The 26,877-nt window shown below is 47.1% G+C and overlaps 9 non-coding genes across 9 annotated transcripts; 3 read left to right on the top strand and 6 right to left on the bottom strand.

Annotated features, from left to right (window-relative positions):
- Nucleotides 1-7,548: 7,548 nt before the first annotated feature.
- LOC138230125 (U1 spliceosomal RNA) lies at nt 7,549-7,712 on the bottom strand. Its single transcript, XR_011186170.1, has one exon. It is a non-coding gene; the product is annotated as a U1 spliceosomal RNA (small nuclear RNA).
- A 1,812-nt stretch (nt 7,713-9,524) lies between these two features.
- On the top strand, nt 9,525-9,643 carry LOC138230219 (5S ribosomal RNA). The gene has a single exon (XR_011186254.1). It is a non-coding gene; the product is annotated as a 5S ribosomal RNA (ribosomal RNA).
- Nucleotides 9,644-10,280: 637 nt separating this feature from the next.
- On the bottom strand, nt 10,281-10,440 carry LOC138230166 (U1 spliceosomal RNA). Its single transcript, XR_011186205.1, has one exon. It is a non-coding gene; the product is annotated as a U1 spliceosomal RNA (small nuclear RNA).
- A 5,247-nt stretch (nt 10,441-15,687) lies between these two features.
- LOC138230280 (U5 spliceosomal RNA) lies at nt 15,688-15,804 on the top strand. Its single transcript, XR_011186310.1, has one exon. It is a non-coding gene; the product is annotated as a U5 spliceosomal RNA (small nuclear RNA).
- Nucleotides 15,805-16,034: 230 nt separating this feature from the next.
- Nucleotides 16,035-16,176, top strand: LOC138230218 (U4 spliceosomal RNA). The gene has a single exon (XR_011186253.1). It is a non-coding gene; the product is annotated as a U4 spliceosomal RNA (small nuclear RNA).
- A 755-nt stretch (nt 16,177-16,931) lies between these two features.
- On the bottom strand, nt 16,932-17,048 carry LOC138230317 (U5 spliceosomal RNA). Its single transcript, XR_011186347.1, has one exon. It is a non-coding gene; the product is annotated as a U5 spliceosomal RNA (small nuclear RNA).
- A 393-nt stretch (nt 17,049-17,441) lies between these two features.
- Nucleotides 17,442-17,556, bottom strand: LOC138230321 (U5 spliceosomal RNA). Its single transcript, XR_011186351.1, has one exon. It is a non-coding gene; the product is annotated as a U5 spliceosomal RNA (small nuclear RNA).
- Nucleotides 17,557-17,947: 391 nt separating this feature from the next.
- LOC138230306 (U5 spliceosomal RNA) lies at nt 17,948-18,064 on the bottom strand. Its single transcript, XR_011186336.1, has one exon. It is a non-coding gene; the product is annotated as a U5 spliceosomal RNA (small nuclear RNA).
- A 391-nt stretch (nt 18,065-18,455) lies between these two features.
- On the bottom strand, nt 18,456-18,572 carry LOC138230268 (U5 spliceosomal RNA). Its single transcript, XR_011186298.1, has one exon. It is a non-coding gene; the product is annotated as a U5 spliceosomal RNA (small nuclear RNA).
- Nucleotides 18,573-26,877: the final 8,305 nt, after the last annotated feature.

Raw genomic sequence — 26,877 nt, 5'->3', positions numbered from 1 at the left:
GAGGCTGGGGCGTAAGAGAGCCACACAGCCCGCAGGGTGAGCGCTCCCTGCTGGTCCCAGTCACATCTCTTGCAGGAGCAGCAGCAACCGGAGCTTTTCCGGGGGGGAATCTCCCATCCGGGTGCCGGCCAGGCTCACACCTTCACTGTGGCTGTGGAGGTGTGGTTTGTAAGGGCCCAAACTAGGGTTAGGGTTAGGGTTGGAAAACAACCTGGATTTTTTTAAATGCCTTTACTGTGCTCTAGGATGCATTTGAAATGCAGGAAAAGTGTTGGTTTGTTGTTTCCTTGATTACGAATTTTTACCAATTTTGCAGTTTTTTCTACTCCATATACTGTACATATCAAAATGATGGTCAAGATTGGAGATTGTGATAATACACTTTCTAAATGCTAAACTCTCTTAATTATTGCATGTCAAAAGCAAATTAAAAGGATAGTTTTAGCCAGACATTGGTGGTAATTGCAATCCTTACCTTTTTAACCTAGGAAACTGAAGAAAGATGTGAAGACGGGGGTTTGAATTTAATCTTTTCTGTAGGGGGTTTAGACTTCCAAGTCACAAGCAGGGGTTTATGGCAGGAAAGGGGGTTAACTGATAAGGATTGCAGATGCCAGCTAGGAACCCCCCTGGGTGTAATGTTAAACTGACCATTTGCCCAGAACATCGTAAACTGGCCAAATACCATGAACCCCCCTCTTTACCATCGGACCGAGTGACGTCAGAAACGGAGAAGAAAACTGTATATAACCCAAAAGTTTGTAACAGTACGGCGAACAATACTTCGGTTTTGTTGTTTCTTGCGAGAAACAAGACTTCGGCTTTATTGTTCCTTGCATGCAATAAACTCATCTGTTTTACTTCATCTCGGGATCAAGAACCTTGTTTCTTCTGTTACAACAAATTTGGCGTAGTCGGCAGGATGCTCCAGAAGGCGCAGAACTTCCCATCAGCAGGAGAGACGGTCAGCGCGCACATAACTAAGAGGTAAGGACTCCTCTTTTATTTAAAAGTCCCGACTCTCTCTAACCGATTGGGAAATCTCTGCTCCCTGCGAGAATCGCCCGAGATGACGGAGTAAACGTGAGTTTCTGAATTCCTCTGGCCCGGGGAAGGCACCGGTGTATGTAATGGGTTGTTTGCTGTAAGCCCAGAATTTGGTCTGGCAGGGGTTCCGCGGTATTGTGTACAGGCGTTCGAAGCTGGTGTATGCCTTAATTGCGCGTGGAGTTTTGAACGGGTTTTGGACCCTTACCGTGAAGTCAGGACTGGTGTGGGTCTTAATTGCACCCGGAGTTCTGAAGGTCAGAACTGGTTTGGGTCTTAATTGCACCCGGAGTTCTGATGCTCTGAATCGGTGTGGGCCTTAATTGCGCCCGGGGTTCTAGAGCAAGTGGTGCATTAAATGCACGTAGTTCAGGACTGGTGTGGGTCTTAGTTGCACCCGGAGTTCTGAAGGTCAGAACTGGTGTGGGTCTTAATTGCACCCGGAGTTCTGTGGCTCGGGATCGGTGTGGGCCTTAATTGCGCCCGGGGTTCTGGAGCTGAGTGGTGCATTAAATGCACGTATAATCCAGGATTGGTGTGGGCTTTAATTACGCCCGGGGTCCTGAGATTAGCTACGCCTTGATCGTGCACAGATTGGCGTGGCGTGTTTTTTTTTGTTTTAAAGGAAACAGGAGTAGAAGAGATATATGTATGTATGTTTTTGGTGTTTTCCTTGTTTGTGAAATACATATACACACGCACGACACTAACATAAACACACCTCATAATAAAAGAGCAAAGCATTAAGTAGCAGGATTTAAAGGACGTTGAGACCCGAGAATCGCCCTGATTGAGCTCAGTGCGTAAGTCCACCCCGGGGCAAAAGCAGCGATGCTGGCGTTCTGGGGATGGTGAATTACTGATCAAGAAAGGGGGTTTTCGAGGTCTCGTTTCTTACCTGTGAACAGTGCGGTGTAAGTCCTCTCTAAAGTCTCGGAGAGGCATTTAGATCTGGAGGTAACAGATGCCCTTAGCTGAATGAGTGCAGGAATGCACAGGTTTTTCCAAGTGAAAACATCCCCCTACTGAATGAGCTGTTACCTCACACGCGACAAAAGTAAATCTTAAAGAGACCGAACATGTGCGCTAACTGATGGTTTGAGAAAGTGGTGGAAGGGTCCGTTTAAATATCGGAAAAGTGTGGGTTGACGGAAAAGAAGGAGAAAAATATGGAAAAAGCTGAGTTTGTCAGAGGGAATTTGGGGCGAAGACGCCTGTAAAGAAAGCATATGAGTATTGATTGGCAAAAGCACAAGCATGTAGCTCCCACCCTGGTGCACGGCCGGCACCAGTAGTGGCAGATACATGACGAAAAAAAAAAAAAGAAATTGGGATGTGACTTAAAAGTGTGTTTACGGGGAAAATAAAAACCCGGAAGAAAATATACTTTACTCGCTACGAAAGAGTATAGGAAAAAAAAAGCTAAAAGAGGCAGTACAGGAGAATGAGAAACGAATTAGGAATTAACTCCTGGTCACGCTGCACTGGTTAATGTGCTGCAGCCAGCGACTAAGTTATATCTTGCTCTCCCACAGGGGAACAAACAGGCAGGAAACGAAAATAATTGGGATCAATTCCCTCAGTGGCCATATGGAGAAGGGGGGTCTGATTGGGATAACACTTGGTATGAGTGTGATAAAGACGGATCAGGGTCTCCCCTGTTAGAGGGAGGGCGCCCGCAGATCTGTACTCTCACTCGAAGTGGGAAAGGACTTGATGTAGCAGGGGCTGGCGCCATTGATGACAGCGCCACTCTAACACTGTCTCGCACCCCGTCGAGGGGGGTCTGCAATCGCACCTACCTTCCCTGATTTCCCCCATACGATCAAATCCAAAACCGTAAGATATTGACCGGTGGGCTAAAGTACCGCACCCGAAATTAGAAATGCAGCGAACCTGGAGTGCGCTTCAGGAATTAAAATGATTCATGTAGAAGTAAAACAAGAATACAGCACATTGTATTACGAAGAGAAAAATATATTCTCGATGTGTATGTGTGTTTTATGAATTTGTGTGCCGGCATGTATGTGTGTAACTGTGAGTTTTGGTCTACTAAATGACGGTGTGAGTGTGTTTAGCCAGCGGGACTGGCTAGAGACGTAACTAAAGAGACTTGACGAAAATCAACTTAAGGAGATTGGAAAATATAAGAGCGTCTGAAACGTATAAGTACAGTACAGGTGGACGTAAAAGTAGTTAAACAGTTTTTGTATTATTATAAATTATTATAAATTGTAATTTATACAATTAGTTGCAATAGTGGAAACAATTTGGTTTTATTCGAATGTCTCGAAACCAGACATGCTGAAACGCTGTAGGTTTAGAATCGAGACTGGGGAGAATAACGTCTTGTGAGAAAATCTGTTTACCTAACGATTAGATCCTGTAAATCCCTTGTAGCCTCCCTAAGTCTGTCCCAGTCCAGTGGATAAAAATGTACTGTTAATTGAGTGTTGGTTTCTCTGTTAGGGGATACTGGAGCACTACTGTCCTGCTTGTTTCACTCCTCTGTTCAACAGTGTACTATAGAGCAATGTATAGGGGAAGATGGCAGGAGGCCACAGGAGTATTGGGACAGCAAGTTTTACTTGCCGAGTACCAGATTTTAATGGGTGGTTTGATCCCAGATCTATTGGGTTGGAATATTATGCATTACAAAGAATGACTATGCAGAACAGGGTATCACGTGGCTTCAACTGGCTGTGATCACTCAGTATGTTGATGGTATTCTGAGTGCTTCCCCTGACAAGGAAACCCACAAGTCTGAGTTGCGTCAGCTTTAGAGTGTCTAATAGAAGCAGTTATGATAAGGCCCTTTTGTGTCTAGCATTGTGAAATTTTAACAGGGCCTGGGTGCAATGTTTTTTACAGGGTGAGCACAACTCTTAACAGATCTGCTTAAGGGGGGAGTGCAGTACAAGGACAAGATTGCCTTAGTTCCCGCAGCAAAAGCCACCTGTAATAATTTGAAACAAGTTCTCTTACAGGTGCTGAGACTGGGGATTCCTCAGATGGATCAACCATTCCTTTGTATTATTGCAAGTTGCTGACAGAGGCCACCCAAGGAGCCCGCGAGCAGGTCCTGGAGGCGTAGGGACCACCACCTGAAGGAGGGCACGACCTCATCCCAGGAGAGTGGGTGTGGATCAGGAAATTTCCTTCACAGGTTCTCCAGCCCAGGTGGGATGGACCCTACCAGATCCTGTTGACAACCGAGTCTGCGGTTCGAGTGGAAGGAAAAGATCGCTGGATCCACGCGCCACACTGCCGATGAGCCTCATCCCCATTTACAGACTCAGAATGAAATCATTTCTGTTTATAACAATAATTGTTGCTGTAGGACTATGTTCTGCAGGAATTAATGATCATCTCTCCCACAAAGGAGAACATGGAATTAATTCCTTTTTAGGCCTCTCCTATCTGACAGCTAAGAAAACCAACCAAAGTGCCTGCTGGGTGTGTGCCACATTACCCAAATATGTACAGGGAGGACTTCCTATGGGAGCCATTCCTTGGCGTCGCGAGGAAGTCATAGGCATGATCATTTGGAGGGATAATTTAGGAGATTTTAATATGACAAACTATGGGGGGTTGCCATAACACGACTTTAACCTGCACAACATTACAATATCTACAGGAGCGAGGCTTAGAGCCCACGAGTTTCACAGGCTCTTACGCTCCTAAATATAACAGAAGCCATACACCACCATACCTGACTCTCAATAAGGAACGTGAGGGAAACATATGTTTTCAGCACACTAATTGGTCTGCACTTGGTTGGATGGAGTCGTTGCAACCTTACCATCGCTGCAAATATATCCACCTCTACCTTCCAAATTCCAGGATGGGATCGGCACACCCCACAATTTCGGTATAAGTTTCTTATTTTCAGAGGCATGGGGAGCGCCAAACGGAACATATTTCATTTGTGGAAAACGAGCCTACCCATGGTTGCCAGCCCAGTGGTCTGGCTCATGTTATTTAGGATATGTGGTTCCTCATATCCGTGTTCAAACCCACACCCCCTTCGGACCTAACCACAGACCACAAAGAAAATTGGCTGATTGGGAATATTATTTAGGTATAATATTTCCACAAGCCGGCATGAACTTTCTGAGTCGAGAGTTAATTCAAATGGCTTCGACTTTAGAAGAATTAGCAAATTCTACCTCATCTAGTCTGAAGGCTGTTAATGATGAGATGGTAGCCCTCAGAACAGTGGCCATGCAGAACCGACTAGCTTTAGATTATGTACTGGCGGCCCAAGGAGGAACTTGTGCAGTAATTGGCACTGAATGCTGCACATATATCCCTGATAATTCTGAGCACATCTCAGATCTGGCCCAACACATTTACAATGAGGAACAGAAATATCAGGACTATTATACTGAAAATTGGGGAATTGGATCTTGGGTAAAGTCTGTGTTTGGGGCCTGGGGCGGAACTTTTTTACAGTGTTTATTTGTAGGAATAGTATTGTTTATATGTATAATTGTAATCATCACGTGCACAAAAACATGTATCACATCTTGCCATAACCGTGGAACGTACAATGTCATGGCAATACATACCTGTTCGCCAAGAAAGGAAAGATCTGCCCTGACATTGTATGTATAAAAATAGGCTACACTGACGTATGCCATATTTTATAAGGGGGGAATGAAGAAAGATGTGAAGACGGGGGTTTGAATTTAATCTTTTCTGTAGGGGGTTTAGACTTCCAAGTCACAAGCAGGGGTTTATGGCAGGAAAGGGGGTTAACTGATAAGGATTGCAGATGCCAGCTAGGAACCCCCCTGGGTGTAATGTTAAACTGACCATTTGCCCAGAACATCGTAAACTGGCCAAATACCATGAACCCCCCTCTTTACCATCGGACCGAGTGACGTCAGAAACGGAGAAGAAAACTGTATATAACCCAAAAGTTTGTAACAGTACGGCGAACAATACTTCGGTTTTGTTGTTTCTTGCGAGAAACAAGACTTCGGCTTTATTGTTCCTTGCATGCAATAAACTCATCTGTTTTACTTCATCTCGGGATCAAGAACCTTGTTTCTTCTGTTACAACAAAACAGTTTGGTTTTATTTGCAATTTCAGCAGCAAGTAAAGAAAAAGATCTGGATATCTGAAAGTTTTTCACAGGTGACACATTAAAATACTTTAAATGTGCAACTTTGAATGTTTCTGGCTGATTTGGAGTCAACTGGGTTACATTTTGGGCACTGTATTTGTAGGCAAGGTTGTGGAGGTGTGGTTTGTAAGGGCCCAAACTAGGGTTAGGGTTAGGGTTGGAAAACAACCTGGATTTTTTTAAATGCCTTTACTGTGCTCTAGGATGCATTTGAAATGCAGGAAAAGTGTTGGTTTGTTGTTTCCTTGATTCCGAATTTTTACCAATTTTGCAGTTTTTTCTACTCCATATACTGTACATATCAAAATGATGGTCAAGATTGGAGATTGTGATAATACACTTTCTAAATGCTAAACTCTCTTAATTATTGCATGTCAAAAGCAAATTAAAAGGATAGTTTTAGCCAGACATTGGTGGTAATTGCAATCCTTACCTTTTAAACCTAGGAAACAGTTTGGTTTTATTTGCAATTTCAGCATCAAGTAAAGAAAAAGATCTGGATATCTGTAAGTTTTTCACAGGTGACACATTAAAATACTTTAAATGTGCAACTTTGAATGTTTCTGGCTGATTTGGAGTCATCTGGGTTACATTTTGGGCACTGTATTTGTAGGCAAGGTTGTGGAGGTGTGGTTCGTAAGGGCCCGAACTAGGGTTAGGGTTAGTGTTGGACAACACCTGGATTTTTTCTAATGCCTTTACTGTGCTCTAGGATGCATTTGAAATGTAGGAAATGTGTTGGTTTGTTGTTTCCTCGATTACGAATTTTTACCAATTTTGCAGTTTTTTCTATTCCTTATACTGTACATATCAAATTGATGGTCAAGTTTGGAGATTGTGATAATACACTTTCTAAATGCTAAACTCTCTTAATTATTGTATGTCAAAAGCAAATTAAAAGGATAGTTTTAGCCAGACATTGGTGGTAATTGCAATCCTTACCTTTTAAACTTAGGAAACAGTTTGGTTTTATGTGCAATTTCAGCAGCAAGTAAAGAAAAATATCTGGATATCTAAAAGTTTTTCACTGTTTTGACATGTCTGCACTGGTACAGAACCGAGCAATCAGAAAACGTGTGAAACTGTCTTTAGACTCAGCATATAGTACCGAGGCCCCCCATGACCAAATAAAGGCTAACCTCGATAATCAGCCTAAAGAACACAGACTACAGCAAAACGACTGACTTTGAAAAGGGAATGAAGGTCCGGAAGGAGTAGTGGAACTAGCTTGAGATGCTTCTCCGGACCCCTAACTAAAAGCCAGCGAGAACCAGCAGCGGCGTCCACTCCTGTCGAACCGGGATCCTTCCGCAGCCACGCAGCTCGTGGTGTCCTAACCCTCCCATATCTGATTTTGGACCAAGCACATCAGGGGAGAGCGCAAACGCAGTCCCCCACTACCAGAAAGTATGCAGTCGAGATTCCCACATTTGGGGAATTCGCAGGGGTCAGCACAGCCGGAGTGCAATGGCCGAGCCTCGCCCTGGGTGAACCTCCTTCTTGATCAAGGTATCTCCCCTGCCAGGTAAGTATGAGTTGTACAGGCCCCTGCAAGCGGCCTGCACCCACAGCACAAATCGCGCAGCCTAGGCCACCTCCTCGCCCCGCACGCCACCGCCTCCTGCTGGGCCCACTCTTTCGCACACTCACACGCCACACTAACACTCAAAAGTGTGGGCAAAACGAGAAAACGAGCGCGCCATTTCCTTCACATCTGCAGTCGCCGTTGCGCATTCGCAGCATGTCCCGGGATGCAATTCGGCCTCATTTGCATAACTCCAGACCGGCATATCGCCACGCAAGCTCGCGACGTGCGCCTGCCACACACCGAACAAACCTTTTCAGCAATTTCCAAAAAACGGGCCTGCTCGCCTGCCCACAAGGCTCCGTCTCTTACCTGCTCTCCAGAGCCTGCTGCCTTCTGTGCTTTTCTCTCGGCACCGCTGCAGCGCACACAACTCCTGCAGCGGGAGGGGGGGAGAAAGTTCCCGCGCTCCGCCGCAGGGAAGGCTCGCTCTGTGCGCACACGTCCTTTCGATGCCAGTCCAACAAGTGCTCCGCATTAGCTGCGTCGGGGCTCCGGCGTGTCGCACCTCACCTCACCTCACCTCGCACTGCCCCCTCCTTGAATGTCTGCCGCTGGGCATGCCCCGCTCTCCTCCGCCTTATCTTATCGCGTGTGAGCACCGACAATGGCCACAATGCCGGGGAATGGCACCTGTAAAGTGTTAATTGGGGCACAGGAACAGCCCGTCTCGTCTCGGGGGGGCCGGCTTCAGAGACAATACAGCAAACACAGTGGGGCGCGGGAAGAAGACGACACCACACATGCGGGTACATTCAGCTCCGGCGGGAACGAGACATTTGTCGGTCTTTTCAAGTGCCGAGAGCCGAGCAATCCTTCACTTGTATCGTTTCTCCCCGGTGACTAGATCTGGCCCTGCGACTCTCGACTTGGCTCACCCCCGGGGCAGCCCAGCAGGTGTGAGCCTGGCCGGCACCCGGATGGGAGATTCCCCCCCAGAAAAGCTCCGGTTGCTGCTGCTCCTGCAAGAGATGTGACTGGGACCAGCAGGGAGCGCTCACCCTGCGGGCTGTGTGGCTCTCTTACGCCCCAGCCTCCTGATGGCGACACTCTGCTGCACAAACAGGCGCCGTCCTTCGGGGGAGGCGTCAAACCGAGGTCCCGACCCTCCTTGGCCATTAGGAAACCCCAGGGCGTCTCTCAAAAAGAGACGCCGGGGGTGTCCCTCTGGTGTTAGTGCTCCCCTTTACCCATCAGTCGGGGTCTCCTCCTAATCCCCGTCTCACCTGTAACAATCAATGACGAGGCCCCCCTGTCCGTGAGATTTAGTACTCGCGCAAGAGACCGGGGGCAGAGCGCAAACGCGGTCCCCCGCCCCCCACAAATTGCGCGCTCCGGGTTCCCTCTCGGGGCCCTGCAACACAGCGGAAGGGCAGCGAGAAGGAGCCTCTTGCTCTGACGCCGCAAGGCCACAAGAGGGCGGAGGCGCCGTGCGCCCGGCCGACGTGTTGGACCGGTGCGCTTTACGTGCTGAAATAAACACGCGACAGCCCCGAAATGTTTCCAGAGTGCTGTGCACTGGAGGTTTTTGTCTGGTGAAGACTTGCCTGGTGCTCCTCCGTGCAGATTGTTTGTCCTCCTCCAGTGCGGGACGAGCCAACACAAGGGAGCGCATTCGCCAACATCCAGGCACGCAATGCGATTTGGAAAGCAGCTCCTTTCCAAAGAGTTGCACACGAACGATCCTTCAGTCCCGCTCGGGGGGCACAGAGCCCCCGCCACACACAGCTTCAAGTAGCGAGTCAGGCGCCGGGGCTTTCACTTACGGCCACACCACCCTGAACACGCCCGATCTCGTCTGATCTTGGAAGCTAAGCAGGGTTGGGCCTGGTTAGTACTTGGATGGGAGACTGCCTGGGAATACCAGGTGCTGTAAGCCTTTGCTCTCCCGGCCAGCAGGGGTCGCCGTTGGTGCCGTAGGCTTTGGGAGGAAAACCTGCAGGATGGAAAGGTGATCTATAGCCTCATCTCTAGAGATGTTTTGTTGCTGTGGCATGTGTGTGACCCATATTCAAAGAAAAAAAACCCGTCTGTAAAACGAATATCGAAGCTGCCTCTAAATCTGCAAATGAAGATGAGTCGATAAACCACTCGTTTTTCGTATAACTAGACATATATTCATTTGTTACCGATTTCATTCATTGAGCACGGATACAATAGAGGTACAGCCATTCACTGTTTGACATGTCTGCACTGGTACAGAACCGAGCAATCAGAAAACGGGTGAAACTGTCTTTAGACTCAGCATACAGTACCGAGGCCCCCCATGACCAAATAAAGGCTAACCTCGATAATCAGCCTAAAGAACGCAGACTACAGCAAAACGACTGACTTTGAAAAGGGAATGAACGTCCGGAAGGAGTAGTGGAACTAGCTTGAGATGCTTCTCCGGACCCCTAACTAAAAGCCAGCGAGAACCAGCAGCGGCGTCCACTCCTGTCGAACCGGGATCCTTCCGCAGCCACGCAGCTCGTGGTGTCCTAACCCTCCCGTATCTGATTTTGGACCAAGCACATCAGGGGAGAGCGCGGACGCAGTCCCCCACTACCAGAAATTATGCAGTCGAGATTCCCTTATTTGGGGAATTCGCAGGGGTCAGCACAGCCGGAGTGCAATGGCCGAGCCTCGCCCTGGGTGAACCGATTTCGATTTTTCGATTTTTAAGAACTTTATTTTCTTTTCACAATAAAATACAGGACATCACAAATCAGAAAGCTTTACATTAATATACATACTTAAAACAGTATATATGATCACATCTCATTACATTTTGACACGGTAACAGTTACATAGTAACAATTTATTTTTTTCTGGTGCAAATCACATTCTTTACTTAAACATGATAATGTTTTTCACAGTCTCTTGAGATATTGACCTATGCTCTCTATTTCCCACAGATTTTCTGCTTCCTCCCTCCCTTCTCTCCACAGATCTCTGAGGTAATAGTTCTCTCGGGTGATGAACAGGGCCAGGCTACCTGCTGCCTTGACTGGGACCTCGATGCCTTTGAACAGCCCCATGTTCCTCACTCTCCACAGGGCGTCATTCCCACTGTTCACCACGGCCCAGATCCTGTCAAACACGTCAGGAGGAAGTTTGACAGGAGAGATGCCGTATATGACGAAAGCAGCGGTCAGGGTAAATTGGGGCGAGAGAGCCTGCAACCAATCTTCAAACTGTGCCCAGAAGGCCTTAGCAAAAAAACAGGACCACAGGAGATGGGTCACAGTCTCCTCCTCGCCGCAGCGCACCCTAACGCAGCGAGGCCCCTACGGTACAAGAAAGTTCGTACCGGTAAGCACTGGTGGACGACACTCCAGGCTAAATCTCTGTGAATGTTGCACAGAAACTTAGAGGATGTGTGTTTCCACACCTTCCTTGTTTGGGCTGATGTTAAAATGCCCACAGGGGTCTGCCTATTATTCTGGGGTGCAACGAAATCTTCCAGTTTTTGGACGCTGACATCTCGGAAGGGAATATGGCCAATTGGGTGAGATCTTAGAAAACTTTTAACTGTCCCATAAATTGCAGGGCATGTGTCAGAGAGTGGGACGTCCAGCTTGGGTCTGACACCCCACACTCTGAACACCTCCCTACCTACCCAGAGCCTGGAAAAATAAGTCCAGGTACGCGCTGCAGGTGCTGTTGCAAAGCCTCTCAGCACAGAGGCCAGGAAAATGCACAGCAGCTTCGTAGCAATATCTGGGACAGACTTCCCCCCTGAGGGTAGCGGCCTGTACATTATTTCCCTTCTGAGTCTTTCCTGCTTCCCACCCCATAGAAATTGAAACATCAATCTCCTCAGCACCGCCGCAACACGGTGTGGGATTGGGAAGGTAGAAGCCAGAAAATTCAAGACAGACAAGAGCTCGGCTTTGATGACCAGCACCTTCCCTGTCATGGTGAGGTCTCGGTCCTTCCATTGCATCAGTTTTTTGTTTAAGATTGGCAATTTGTTCTGCCAATTTACTGTTCCCATCTCTTCTCCAAAATACACCCCCAGGACCTTAATTCTCTTCTCTTGCAGCCTGAGATCATGTCCTTCTATTGGCTCCCTCCAGTTCTGATAAAAAATCTCACTCTTAGATTTGTTAATTTTTGCGGAGGAAGCCAAAGAGAAACGATCACAGCACTGCAGAGCTCTGCTAATTGAGGCATTGTCAGAGAGGAGCAGGGTGACGTCATCCATGTATAGAGATGTCTTTACCTCTCCTCCCCCACTTCCAGGCACTGGTATCCCATTAATGGCCTGATCCTGGCGCAAGGCACAGGCTAAGGGCTCCATAGCCAAAACGAATAACAAGGGGGATAATGGGCAGCCCTGCCTCACCCCTGAACAGACTTCAAAGGGGCGTGATCTATTGCCATTAACCATTACTCTGCTGTTGCTACCTGTGTACAGCAGGTTAATCCACTTTCTCATGATGGGGCCAAACTTCATGTGCTCAAGTACCGATGTTAAGTACTGCCGGTTTAGGTGGTCAAAGGCCTTTTCTAGGTCTACACCTAAAATGCACAGAGGGAGGGAGCGATCCTCTGAGTACAGACAGACATCCCTCAACAAGGCCAGGTTGTCGCTCATCAGGCGTCCTGCTATCCCACAAGTCTGTTCTTTCCCTACCAGTGAGGCCACTACATTTTGTAGGCGCAGGATCTTAGCGTCCACGCCTAAGAGGCTGAGGGGTCTCCAGTTCTTTATGTCATTCTTTGCTCCTTTCTTAAACAAGAGAGAGATAGTGCCTTCTCTTAAGGAGTCAGGCAGCAATTCTGTCTTATAGCTTTCCTCGAATAGGAGCAGTAGCGGATCCTGAAACAGATCCCAAAAGGTGCAATAAAATTCTTTAGGCAGCCCGTCAGCACCCGAAGTTTTCCCCTTCTGTAAGCTCTCCATAGCCTGTCTCAGCTCTTCTACTGTCAAATCCCTCTCAAGTACTTCCCTATCTTCTTCACTCAAAACGTTTTCTAGCTTTGAGGTAAAAAAATGAATTTCTTCATCCTTTACCTCTGTAGAGCTGTACAGTCTTGAGTAGAAGGCCTCGCTGCAGGAGAGGATAGCACTCGGCTCTGTTCTCTCTCGTCCCTCCTCAACAACACTTTCCATGACAGACTTGGAGCCTACCACTTTCCTGAAAAAGATGCGAGTACACTTCTCATTTTCTTCCAAGAACTGCACTCTGCTTCTTAACAGCACTCCTCGACTACTTTCTTCGGCTATGCTCCGGATGTCCTTTTTTAAAAGGGTGATATCCTCGAGCACATCGAAGCCACTGTGCAGCATCGTGTAGAGACGCTGCAGCTGCCTCTGTTTCCTGGCTAGCACTCCTCTCCGTCTGGCAGCAGCCTTCCTTCCCTCAGCCATGAAAAAGACCTTTGTCCTCATCTTCACCTCCTCCCACCACTCTCCTACTGACCCGTACAGACACTGCAAGGACAGCCACTGTGATAGTTTCTCCTTGTAGCGGGATACTACCCCCTCGTTCTCTAGCAGCTTTGTGTTGAGTTTCCAGAAGCCTGGGCCAAAGACAGTCCCGCCCTGGAGTTACACTCTACACCCTAAAGCCTGATGATCTGAGAAGAAGACAGGCTGAAGAGTGACCCCAACAACTTTCACTCTCTCTGAGACAAAGCAATAGTCAATTCTGGAGCTGCTATTCCTCCCTGACCATGTATATCCTGCTGTTGTGGGATATATACATCTATATGTGTCTGAGAGTTTAAAGTCTTGAACTAAGTTTTGCAGGGCCAGTGAGCTGGAATCCAATTTTATCGGAGAGCTAGACTGCCTGTCTGTGTGCTCTAAGATACAATTAAAATCCCCTCCCACTATCACGTCTGTGCTACTTAACAATAGGGGAGAGAGTGCCTTGAGTAGCTCCACCCTTCCTCCCACGTCAGTAGGACAATACACATTGATTAGCCGCAGGTTAACGGTCCCCCATTCCACATCCACACACAGCAACCTGCCATCTATGACCCTCTGAATACTTTTCAATTTGAAAGCCCATCCTTTGAAAAGAATGGCCACGCCAGAGGCTCTGTTGTTATTGTCCCCTGACCAAACAGAAGGCCCTTTATCCCACCTATCTTCAAAGCTTTTATACCTCTCTTGATAGGCTAAAGCACACTCCTGCAACATCAACACATCTCCCTCTCTCTGCTGGAGGTAATCAAAGACACACTGACATTTAACTCCGTCATTGATACCTCTGGTGTTAAGAGAAATTATGTTTAGAGCCATATTACATAAGAAAGTGGAACCAGTCTTTACAAAACACATTTCTCTTCGGTCTCACCTGTTACCTTCTTCTTTTTCTTTTTCTTCTTACCAATTTCCTGCCAGCCATCCTCTGAATGAGCCTTCATCAGGGTGGCAGCAGTAAAAGCATTCACGGAGTCCATTTCAAGGAAGGGGGTAGAGGGAGGGGTGGAGGGGTTCCAGCTGTCCCCATCGCCATTCTCTCCTTCCTCCTCGCTCGGGGAGAAAACAGAGTCATTTTTCCTTTTCCTCAAGTCCAGCTCCTGGGAGCACTGAGGGGAAAGGGGTGCAGCCGATGCACCAGTCTCCTCTTCCCCCTCACCCACCAGCTGTTGCAGATCCTCCGTGATGGACTGGATGGAGGAGAGGAGGGCATCTGTAGCACTTGCAGAGTCTGAGAAAAGCAGCTCCGCTGAATCCTGGGTATCGTCGCTGGACCCGCTCCACCGGGGGGCCCCACACTGGCCCTCGTTCTGAGGAGCAGGAGTGGGGGAGGGGTCCTCGCTGTTCTCGGGGGTTTTCAAACCCTCGTGCTTGTCTGGTGCAGTCTGCGGTTGTGGGAGCGTAGTGGATTTCTCTTCCACCGGCCCCGGAGCCACAGCAGGACTGATCCTGGCTGGAGGCTGAGACTCTTTGTCCAACAAGGGTTCTTTGTTTGACTTGTTGTTTGCTTTGGCTTTTCGGGCCGGTTTGGCTGAAACAAGCACTGCCTCATCCTTTCTCATTTTGAGTTTATTGGCGTAGGCGTGAGGGCAGTTCTTAAAAACGTGTCCTTCCGAGCCACATAAATTGCACTTTGGCAGCATTGAACAGTCAGAGGCTAAATGTCCCTGTTTGCCACAGGTCTTGCAGCATTTCACAGTGCAGGAAGATGCCAGGTGTCCCACAGCACCACAGCGCCGACACACCTTTGGTTGTCCCACATAAAAAACATAGCCATTGCAGGCGCCCAGCCGGATTGTAGAGGGCAGGTGCCTTAAGCCTCCATTTACATTGTCCGGTAGTAAGCGAACCTCGAATTTCCTTGCTCCTGTTTTTATACCGTCAACATCTCTAACCTCAGTTCCATGGTGGACGGTGCAGTACTGGTTAAGCCAGGTGTGAATGTCCTCCGTCTTTGCCAGTTCCGAGAACATAACAACATGCACCGTTTTCCTCTCTCTCTGTGTCAGAGGCTGCAAGTTGATCTTCTCAAGTGCAGGAACTTTCCCTCTTTTTGCCTCAAACACATCCACGCATTGTTCAAACAGAGGATAGGTACCAAATACAACCTCAAATGCTTTCTGACCTGGGAGAGCAAAGATGAAATCCAAGTGCCGAGGTTCAAAGCCAAGTTCCTTCTGTAACACTTTTCTGCTGAACTGCATACGATCCATGAACAGGTCATCCAAAAGCTCAAAACGTACAGCATTCTTGCGGGATCCAAAGGTTGCCATCTCAAACTGCAAAACAAACACTGCTTCCACAAAACAAGAAAACAATCCAACTACTCCAACTACAGGCTGATCAAGGTATCTCCCCTGCCAGGTAAGCCGAGAGCCGCAGGCGATGAGCCCGGAGCTGAACGGGCCCCACTGGCTCGTTTGTAAGGCCAGGTGCATTGCCAACCACGACCGGCAGGGCAGAGGCCTTGAAGGCAGCCTGGGCTCCTGCAGCTGTCCAGCCACGCACTCTGGTTTCTCTTCATCTCGTACAAATCTTTTGCTTTTTACTAAAGATTTCCATGAAGAGGAGCATGAATGAGTTCCATACAATTTTTGTGCTTTCCTGCCTTCGGGTGGGGCGCAGCTGGGCTGGTCAAAGAGAGAAAACAAAACCGCTCACAATCACTCTTATTACTGCGACTGTGGCCGTCTGCTCTGCGAGTCCTCGGTCTCCGCCTGTCTGATTGGTGCTCTTTTCTTTGGGGGGCGGGAAGTGTCCGGCCGCAAATATGAAGCGTTACAGCAACGACATGCCATGAGACGATTGATAACGATTTCCATAGGATCCACGCGGTTGCCTGGCAACCGTCAGCTTTGCGCAGTGGCAGTATCGTAGCCTGTGAGGTTTAGCCGATGCGCGATTATTGCTAGTTGAAAACTTTTCCCAATACCCCGCTTCCGCCGGTTTGCAATACAATCGGCGAAAGCAATTCTTGACAGTCTCGTCAGAGACTGAGCAAGGTGTTTAAAGACAGATTTTGTCATGGTAACATCATGGTAGAAAGAAACAAGCTTGTTACGTCTCAACAGAAACACTCTTTAGCTCTTTCAGCGTTATGCAGAGAACAGCGTCTGTCGAGATCACTTTTGAGTCAGCGCGAAACGCCGTGTGCTGTCAGTTTGATTTCATATTGCTCGTAGCGGCGCCCGGCTTTTGTCTGTCAAACGTTAGGTTGCCCTTCTTCATGCTGCATCGTCGGCATGAGTGGAGCTTTTTAAACGTCTGTACTTACTGCGCCTCATAAGAAATCGTTTGTCCCCGTTCAAAACAGATTGTGCGATGTCCTGCAGCGTTCGCAAAGCAAACCTTTGACAGTTTGAAAGAGGAATTTATTCTGCTTCCTGTGCGTGCAGTAGTTACAAAGTTGAACGTCTTTACACGATCTGCCGCAGATCTTACAAACGAGCCAGTGGGGCCCGTTCAGCTCGGGGCTCATCGCCTGCGGCTCACGGTTTGCGAGCGTGCCCAATCCGTGCGATAACTCGGAAAACACCCGGCCACACTGTGGCGGAAACGACGCACTCTGGGAAGCCGCTATGCAGGCAAGGTCCCAAGATCCCTGCGGCCGGACACTTCCCGCCCCCCAAAGAAAAGAGCGCCAATCAGACGGCCGGAGACCGAGGACTCGCGGAGCAGACGGCCACAATCACCATTACAAGAGCGATTGCGAACGTGCTTGTTTTCTCTCTTTGACCAACCCAGCTGCGCCCCACCCGAAGGCAGAGAAGCACAAAAATTGCATGGAACTCATTCATGCGCCTCTCCACGGAAATCTTTAGTAAAAGGCGAAAGATTCGTATGAGACGAAGAGAAACCAGAGTGCGTGGCTGCACAGCTGCAGGAGCCCAGGCCGCCTTCAAAGCCTCTGCGCTGCCGGTCATGGTTGGCAATGCACCTGGCCTTACAAACTAGCCAGTGGGGCCCGTTCAGCTCCGGGCTCATCGCCTGCGGCTCTCAGCTTGCGGCCGTGCCCAATCCGTGCGATAAGTCGGAAAACACCCAGCCACACTGTGCCGGAAACGACGCACTCTGGGAAGCCGCTATGAAAAGCGAGGTCCCAAGATCCCCTGCGGCCGGACACTTCCCGCCCCCCAAAGAAAAGAGCGCCAATCAGACGGCCGGAGACCGAGGACTCGCGGAGCGGACGGCCACAATCACCATTACAAGAGCGATTGCGAACGTGCTTGTTTTCTCTCTTTGACCAGCCCAGCTGCCCGCCACCCGAAAGCAGGGAAGCACAAAAACTGCAGGGAACTCGTTTGTGCTCCTCTCCATGGAAATTTTTAGTAAAAGGCGAAAGATTTGTACGAGATGAAGAGAAACCAAAGTGCGTGGCTGCACAGCTGCAGGAGCCCAGGCCGCCTTCAAGGCCTCTGCCCTGCCGGTCGTGGTTGGCAATACACCTGGCCTTACAAACGAGCCAGTGGGGCCCGTTCAGCTCCGGGCTCATCGCCTGCGGCTCACGGCTTGCGAGCGTGCCCAATCCGTGCGATAACTCGGAAAACAACCGGCCACACTGTGCCGGAAACGACGCACTCTGGGAAGCCGCTATGCAAAGCGAGGTCCCAAGATCCCCTGCGACCGGACACTTCCCGCCCCCCAAAGAAAAGAGCGCCAATCAGACGGCCGGAGACCGAGGACTCGCGGAGCAGACGGCCACAATCACCATTACAAGAGCGATTGCGAGCGTTTTTGTTTTCTCTCTTTGACCAGCCCAGCTGTGCCCCACCCGAAAGCAGAGAAGCACAAATATTGCATGGAACTCATTCATGCTTCTCTCCGCGGGAATCTTTAGTAAAAGGCGAAAGATTTGTACGAAATGAAGAGAAACCAGAGTGCGTGGCTGCACAGCTGCAGGAGCCCAGTCCGCCTTCAAAGCCTCTGCGCTGCCGGTCGTGGTTTGCAATGCACCTGGCCTTACAAACGAGCCAGTGGGGCCCGTTCAGCTCCGGGCTCATCGCCTGCGGCTCACGGCTTGCGAGCGTGCCCAATCCGTGCGATAACTCGGAAAACACCCGGCCACACTGTGCCGGAAACGACGCACTCTGGGAAGCCGCTATGCAAAGCGAGGTCCCAAGATCCCCTGCGGCCGGACACTTCCCACCCCCCAAAAAAAAGAGCGCCAATCAGACGGCCGGAGACCGAGGACTCGCGGAGCAGACTGCCACAATCGCCATAACAAGACCGATTGCAAGCGTTTTTGTTTTCTCTCTTTGACCAGCCAGGCTGCGCCCCACCCGAAGGCAGGGAAGCACAAAAATTGCATGGAACTCATTCATGCTCCTCTCCACGGAAATCTTTAGTAAAAGGTGAAAGATTTGTACGAGATGAAGAGAAACCAGAGTGCGTGGCTGCACAGCTGCAGGAGCCCAGACCGCCTTCAAAGCCTCTGCGCTGCCGGTCGTGGTTGGCAATGCACCTGGCCTTACAAACTAGCCAGTGGGGCCCGTTCAGCCCCGGGCTCATCGCCTGCGGCTCTCGGCTTGTGGGCGTGCCCAATCCGTGCGATAACTCGGAAAACACCCGGCCACACTGTGTCGGAAACAACGCACTGTAAGGCACCTTGAAGCGTGCACCTCCAACATTCTTCTTTGCACATCTGTGAAAGGTAAACTCTTGAGCAAACTCTGAACCAGCTCTAAGGAAACTAATCCGATTAGACGTTACTTTGACTCATCCTTTAAGGGACCCTTGATAATTGGAGAAATCAATGATTTCGAATGAATTCTGTATGCGTCAAAAGACAGCTATACACAGAAAACATGCAGGACACTGCTCATGATGTTTCCCGAGCCGAAACACAGTGCGTTTTTCCAAGCCATCTGACAAAGCCCGCCCACTGAAAACTGCAGCAGATCGTGTAAAGACGTTCAACTTTGTAACTACTGCACGCACAGGAAGCAGAATAAATTCCTCTTTTCAAACTGTCAAAGGTTTGCTTTGCGAACGCTGCAGGACATCGCAAAATCTCTTTTGAACGGGGACAAACGATTTCTTATGGGGCGCAGTAAGTACAGACGTTTAAAAAGCTCCACTCATGTCGACGATGCAGCATGAAGAAGCGCAACCTAACGTTTGACAGACAAAAGCCGGGCGCCGCTACGAGCAATATGAAATCAAACTGACAGCACACGGCGTTTCGCGCTGACTCAAAAGTGACCTCGACAGACGCTGTTCTCTGCATAACACTGAAAGAGCTAAAGAGCGTTTCTGTTGAGACGTAACCCAGTGGGCAAAAGACGTATAATATACGTCTATTAAACGCATACCTTAGACGTCTGAATGTGGTCTGCAATTCGTCTAGAATGAAATTCTAATATACGTCTATTGTTATACGTCAATTATACGTCTATGATTAGATGTTCATTATACGTAAATGGTTGGAGTTCTATTATACGGATAAATTTAGAGGACTATTATACATATATGGTAGGAGTTCCGGATAACTTTAGAGGACTATTCTACGTATATGGTTGGAGGTCTATTATACGGATAACTTTAGAGGTCTATTATACGTATATGGGTAGAGGTCTATTATACGGATAACTTTAGAGGTCTATTATATGTATATGGTTAGAGGTCTATTATACGGATAACTTTAGAGGTCTATTATACGTATATGGGTAGAGGTCTATTATACATCAAAGTTAGGTTTTACAGGTGTAGAAACTAGTAAATCAACCCAATGATTTGGTTTAGAAATTTATTCTGAAAATACACATTCACACCTGAAAAATATGTATTTCAAATTATACATTGTATACAATCAATCAACAATCAACATATGGGCAATAATCATAAAAAACACAACTAGTCTTAAACTTCAGCTACAAATTCTGGTAATATGGCAATATACAGTATAGTAACGGCAAACACAAACTAATTACATTAACACACTAACTCAAATCCACATTTTGATTCAAATATACATTTTAAAATGTACAACTTCTATATTTCCAAGAAAAAAAATATTACAATGGAAGTTAAGACGATTTTTGTCCACTATTTGCAAACCCTGTGTAATTGTCCTAACAGTTAGAACCAAAAACCTAGTATTTTCAGTGTCCAGATCTCCTGGCCCCCTGCCTTGCATATGCATTCTTCAAGTAACACATTGCGTGCTCCTTTATTTCTTTTTCTGCTGATTTAGGGCGGGACTTCAGCACCGCAGCTAGGAGAAAATTATATAATATTACTTCCCAAATTAATGATGATTAATATCTTCTTTAGTATAATCTAAAAAATGAACGGTTTACTAAGCTCAAAGCTGAAATAAATGTATAAAATTTGGCTTGCATCATAGAAGTTGAGCAATAAAGTCTGTCCTAATTAAAGAGTACCCAAAGTTTGAAAGTACAACATAGAATAAGAATAGAGAAACGGCAAAACGATTTAGTGTCATCTTCCCCATTCACACCATTCCCCATTTCGAATGAATTCTGTATGCGTTAAAAGACAGCTATACACAGAAAACATGCAGGACACTGCTCACGATGTTTGCCGAGCCGAAACACAGTGCGTTTTTCCAAGCCATTTGACAACGCCCGCCCACTGAAAACTGCAGCAGATCGTGTAAAGACGTTCAACTTTGTAACTACTGCACGCACAGGAAGCAGAATAAATTCCTCTTTTCAAACTGTCAAAGGTTTGCTTTGCGAACGCTGCAGGACATCGCACAACCTCTTTTGAACGGGGACAAACGATTTCTTATGGGGCGCAGTAAGTACAGACGTTTAAAAAGCTCCACTATTTTTATGTGCCATTTTTTGCTTATTCACTTACTATTTTAATCAAAATAATATTAAGAAAGATCTGTATGTATTCAGATAGTATTATTATTGTTCATACTTACTCGTCAAAAGAGGATTGCTGAGATATTTGCGGATATACTTCTACGTTTGAAAAACGTGTCCAAAATGGTGACCAACGAATACTAGCAATGCATTGTGGTATATAACCGGAAAATATGCTGGGTTCGATATTTTCTCAACGTATGCGTTTATTAATGTTGTCGATATTATGGTTGAAATTTAACATTGATAATACATCGTGGCTATGTGCCCCCTGCTATGAGCTGATGTGCAATTTTAACGCATGCAGTTAGTAAGGATCGGTCACTGTTGTATGGTATTATATACAGTATAATGACATTATGGAATAGGATGGGGACAGGCCTGGCATCACGGGGGGAGGGAGGAATGTCGCCCCTTCAGTTTTGGGCAAAAAGATGTACCTAACTTACCTAGGAGTATACGGCACTCTGCACAGTGTACGAAGTAATTTTCGCAGTAATTAATTTATTATATTTACTATATTTATTATACACGTGTAAATTAATTACTGCGAAAATAATTTACTTCGTACACTGTGCAGAGTGCCGTATACTCCTAGTTGCGGCACACACGATACATACAGTAAAAAGCCTCAGGCACTGTGTTAGATGTGTTTTCGACGTTATATATGCGTTTATTAATGTCGTCGATTTTACGGTTGCAATTCGACTTTGATTATACGTCGAGGCGACGTATATATACGTATAGCCGTATTTTCGCCGTGAATATACGTATATTCGACGAATCAGTGCCCACTGGGTAAACTCTTCAGCAAACTCTGAACCAGCTCTAAGGAAACTAATCCGATTAGACGTTACTTTGACTCATCTTTTTACGCTAGGGTTAGGGTTAGCATTCCCACGCTACTTAGACACTTTGTTTACGCTCAGTGCTTGATTTTGGGAACTTCAGGACGAGTGGGAATTTTCTCCTATCTGTCAATTCTGTTTTGTTTTGGAGACTCTTGGCTGCCTATGTTGTACAGTGCAGCGTGAAGGAAACATTTTCCAAAACTGTGTCAGCTCAAAAGTTGTAAGAAAACCTCTCCAGCTGCTTTAACTCTCTTCATTTTTGTCATTTAATGTGACACTCGATGTATAACTGGAGCCTCACATATGCAAATGGTGAGGCTCCAGTTCGACACCCAGTTCAATACCACTTTACAGTAAATGACAAAAGCATGGCAGACTGTGCCGGACCGGCAGATTACTTCCGCTTATTTTTACCATATTAAACAATGGAAATCCAACCACTTGCATTTGTGACACTTGATTTTGGCTGCACCTAAGACACTCTTAAATCTTCAAACACATTTCTCTTCTCCCGCAACACTCTTGTCTGTCGGCGCTATGTGGCAGCGTTGCATGACAACCCATCTCACCACGGAAAGGAACCTAACAGCTTTGGTAAGAGAGGAGAAAAGGACCTGGCCCGTACGCGGCTCAAACCCGCAACCTTGGCGTTACTAGCACCACCATCTAACCAACTGAGCTAACCGACCTCACAACAGTGGTCCTCTCTGTGCTGCAAAAAATCAAGCTCAGGGAATTTCTTTTGTCCTTTGAATAGAAAGCCGTGTAATTCAGTGTACGGGCTTTCTCGTGCAGTTTCATAGTTCTTGTAACCCAAATCCTACACTGGCCTGAAGTGCCCCCCCATTTCACAGCATTTTTCAGCTGATTTAAAATGTACCTAAAGGAGAAGCATTATTGAAGACCATCAATTACCAAGAGCTTTTGTCAAAGGTTTTGGTGGTCATTTTTAATGACCACAGAGCACTATGACCTCGGTTTTACATCTCATCCAAAAGACAGCGCCCTTTTTCCAACACAGCTTCTCCGTCACTATATTGGGACATTGGGACCCGTACAGACCTCAGAGTGAGCGCCCATTAACACCACTTCCATCTGGAAGCTTTGTTTTTCCCTGTAGCTCACCCTCATCCTGGTACTGACCTGGCTCACACCTGCTTAGCTTCAGTGGGTTTTCAGTTGCGAGTTGCAAAAGTTGGGATACAAGTGTAGCGGCAATGCTTGTTAATAAGACAGAATTAAGCGTTGGTATGCTGTCCTAAATGAAGCCCCATCTCACCCCCCATCTCTGTGGTGCAGCCACAGAGAAAGTATTCATGCAGACTGATTTAAGTTGTTTTCTTTTGATAGGGAACAGCTCCCAGACAGGGATGCACTTAGCTAAGCCTGGCTATCATGATCAATGGTCATCCATTGGCGCCTATCTGTCTAGGGAGTGCTGAATGGACATCTGGACTGCATTCTTAAGTGTCAAGAGTAAGTGACTTATATCTCACCTTGACCAACCAATCAGGGACTGGCAGGGCGTGGTAATACCACGTGGGTCTCCAATGCCCGCCAAACTCTCAACCAATCAGCACACATCTGTGTCTTGGTCAAAAAGGGAGCGCAAGCTCAGATCGGGGCTCTCCTTGGCCATTTTCGCACATCCTCAGAGACAATCACGTGACAACTGCTGTTGTCTGCATAGGGACTTGGACTTTGTTCTAAGCGCGAGGCCAAGCATCCCGTACGTACTCAGAATTCTACTAACGTGAATGCTCCGTTTGATCAACGGCAGCCTACAGTTGGACCCTCGTCGACAACCTGAATAGCTTATTCAGAAGCAGCGCTGGACCGGGAACGAACCAGTTTCTTCCCAGGCAAAAGAGTGACTTGTGAGGACTCGCGGTCACACTCTGTGCATAGAGACTTTCTACTAGCCAGCCGGACTGCTGGTAGATCCCCTCGGAGCAACGACTGCCCTGCGCGCCGCAGTCAGATTCCTCCGCCCGTCCTACTCCGAGCTGCACCTTGACTGGTTGGCTGGTAGCCAGAGGACGCCGACACAACGCCCATTGGACAACCGCTGGAACAGAGGCTGCAACAGAGCTTGTCAGCTGGTTTGGTGTTCGTGCCGGGAAATTCCAAATCCATACACAGTGGATAAGTTAACCCCATGTTCTACATTGCGTCTCGAGAATTCAATTGTACCTCAACACAAGTTGTTATCAATTTAATTCATGAGTAATGTATTTACTTCCGAGTTTAGAGTAACAATGGGTAATAACACTGATTAGCGATTTGGTAACCGAACGATATATATTGACATATATTCTCTGTTGTGTATCTCTTTGTGTTTGCATCTCTTCGAGATTATATATCTTGTATATTGATAACCCTCACAGTAACGTCTGCCGCTCGTATCCAGGCAGACTAGTATATGTTTGGTGCACAATTTATATTAATAAATGTATCTCGTGTATTGAACCCGTGTGTGTGCGTTGTTAGTTGTTCTGGCGATTGATTTTCTAAAAGCCCCAACGAACAACCTCGTGATTACTGCTACAATTAATAAGTGTCTCAGTAAACCCATCAAACCACTACATTTAATGGCGTCCCTGGGTGGGCGAGTTTAGAATGAAATGAGACTCAATCGCACAGAATAACTGATGTTGCTGTGAGTTCAAGTTCAGCACAGCACCGTGGCTTTTATACGCGAATACCGGGTGTGCTGATAACTGCGTAAAGAAATCCCCCTGTTTTCTAGCGTTTAGTGTAACGTGTGCTGATTGGAAATCCATCTGCTCGGGTGTTTAGATTCCATACTGTATTTTGGTAAAAGGAAAAAAAGTAATACTCTTAAAGTTTCTCTGACGTAATGACAATGGCTGCTAAAATGTCTGAAGTGGAGTCGCTTATAAGTACTATTTCTAGCGACGACAATCCTGGTTACTGGAGCGGTATCGAAAAGTTGAACTTTGATGATATTGAGAAGCTGCAAGTAGATTTAGTAGCTAAGGTAGCGAACCAGCTTAACACAGGAGGGTCTGTGAACGCAGTTCAGGTCCTATCTAGTTTCGCCTTAAATCTAGCTAAACAGCTGGAACTGTCTTTGTCCGAGCTGACAAAGTTTCAAACGCTTCAGGGAAAGCTAGAAAGATATAAGGCGGAGCGAGTTGAGTTGTTGGATATAATCAGAGAAAAGAGAGTGAAAAGTGAGGAAAGTGAAGACAGACTCAGGGAAGTTTTAGGTAAATTAGATGACCTGTCTGCTAGAGAAACTGCGGCTGAGGTAGCTAGGAGAGACCTAGAAGCGAGCTTGAAAGAAAAAGAAAAAGAAATTGAGAGTTTAAATGAGCTCAGCCAGGAAAGGCAAAAGGAGTTAGATGCTGCCGTACTGGAAGCAAAACAGGCTAGATCCCACTTACATGCCAGCCCACCTAGCAGCCCGGAGCGCTCACCCAGGAGGTTTCTCCCGGCCAGGGTCTGTGGTCGGATTGGCATGGGGGAGATCGCCGAGTCCTGCGCGAGACACAAGGGCGATTCAATTCAGGCATAGACCCCCTGCTCCTGATCACGGCCGTCTCCCTGCCCACGGAGAAACTGTAAAAATTAACCTCCACTCCCTGAGGCAGTTAGCCAAAGATGTAGAAAGGTTTGACCCGACAGTGTCAGGGAATAATGTGGAGACCTACATTGATGAGCTGAGATATACTTTGCAGTTTATGCCCGAAGCGTCTGAACAGGAAAAGGCTATGTTAGTAAGGAAAACTACCAGCCGAGCGGTCCACGAGTGGATGTCTAGACAAGGACCTGAGGTCTGTAATAGCTTTGAGGAGCTGTGTCAGGCAATGATCGGAGAATTTTCGGCTTTTATAGATCCCATATCTGCCGTGGCCACAGCGCACCATATTAAGCACGAAAAAGCTGAAGCCCCTCGCGACTATTACCCCTATTATATAATATTTTACTATTATATAACTTGTAAAATATTACCCCCAGTCCATTCTCTTCCAAAAGTGAGAAACACCTGTTTTCTACATTTTGTCTGTTTTAAAACCATATCTCTTTAAACCAAACCAAGAGTTTGTCTTTTGCACTGATATTCTGATTCATTTCAATTTCAAAGAAAAAAAAAACATTATCTTCCAAAGCATCATAAAATTGTCCATTCTTCCAGACTCTACTTCTCTCTTGTAGTAGTACAGCAGACCTTTCCAGGTGAGCAGATCACAGAGTCCGAAATATGCTTCCTCCATCAAGCAAAGTACCTGAACATGACTCGGTCTTCATAAAAGCGCCCCTGTAATAAAGAAATTAAATCCAAAATCAAGAGGGCAGTTGCCTACTGAAGTTCAAGAAGTCATCAATTTTAACCTAGCAACACATTAAAGGCTGCATCTATACAAGTACGATTCTAGAAATGCTCACCAGATTACGTTTTAAGAAAGAACTACGCCTCAGGTTCCGCCGAGATCTTAACTCGGATGGCAGGATTCAGAGTCCGGAGTGCGGACTGATGGCGCACGGAGGGTCCACATACTGTGGATCCCTCAGTTTTCTTCCGCGTGTTTAAACCGCCAGCGTGTGGCTCTCCTGTCCCCGTGACCTCATTGCTCTGCTCTCGCCTCTGTGCAGCCGAGCCCGACTCATGGTAAAGTGGAAAAAAATATGCCCTCAACGTGGGATTTACTCTGGATCGAGGATAGATGTCACCTTTTTATCGTTGAACAGGATGTATGTGATGTGGCGACTAGGTTCAATTTTGTATCCTTTTAAAAGATTAAGGACTGGGGTGAGCGGGATTTATCACCCTTTCAGCTAAGAACCCGACGTGAGCACCGTTTAAGCTGCATAGACTCGGTCGTTTAACTCTTCTCCATTAGCAGGGTTAAGGTTAAAGAAAAAAAACATTGCTGACTTCTTTTTTTTTTGCCAGCCGCGAGCGCTGATTAGCGAGGTTTGTATTTCATGTTTTGCAAGTTGCATCCATTTTAAGAAAAACAAGTCGTTCAAGACAGGAAAT

The sequence above is a fragment of the Lepisosteus oculatus genome, unplaced genomic scaffold, assembly GCF_040954835.1.
Source record: "Lepisosteus oculatus isolate fLepOcu1 unplaced genomic scaffold, fLepOcu1.hap2 HAP2_SCAFFOLD_48, whole genome shotgun sequence".
NCBI classification, from domain to species: Eukaryota; Metazoa; Chordata; class Actinopteri; order Semionotiformes; family Lepisosteidae; genus Lepisosteus; species Lepisosteus oculatus.
This window is presented reverse-complemented; position numbering and strand designations above follow the sequence as displayed.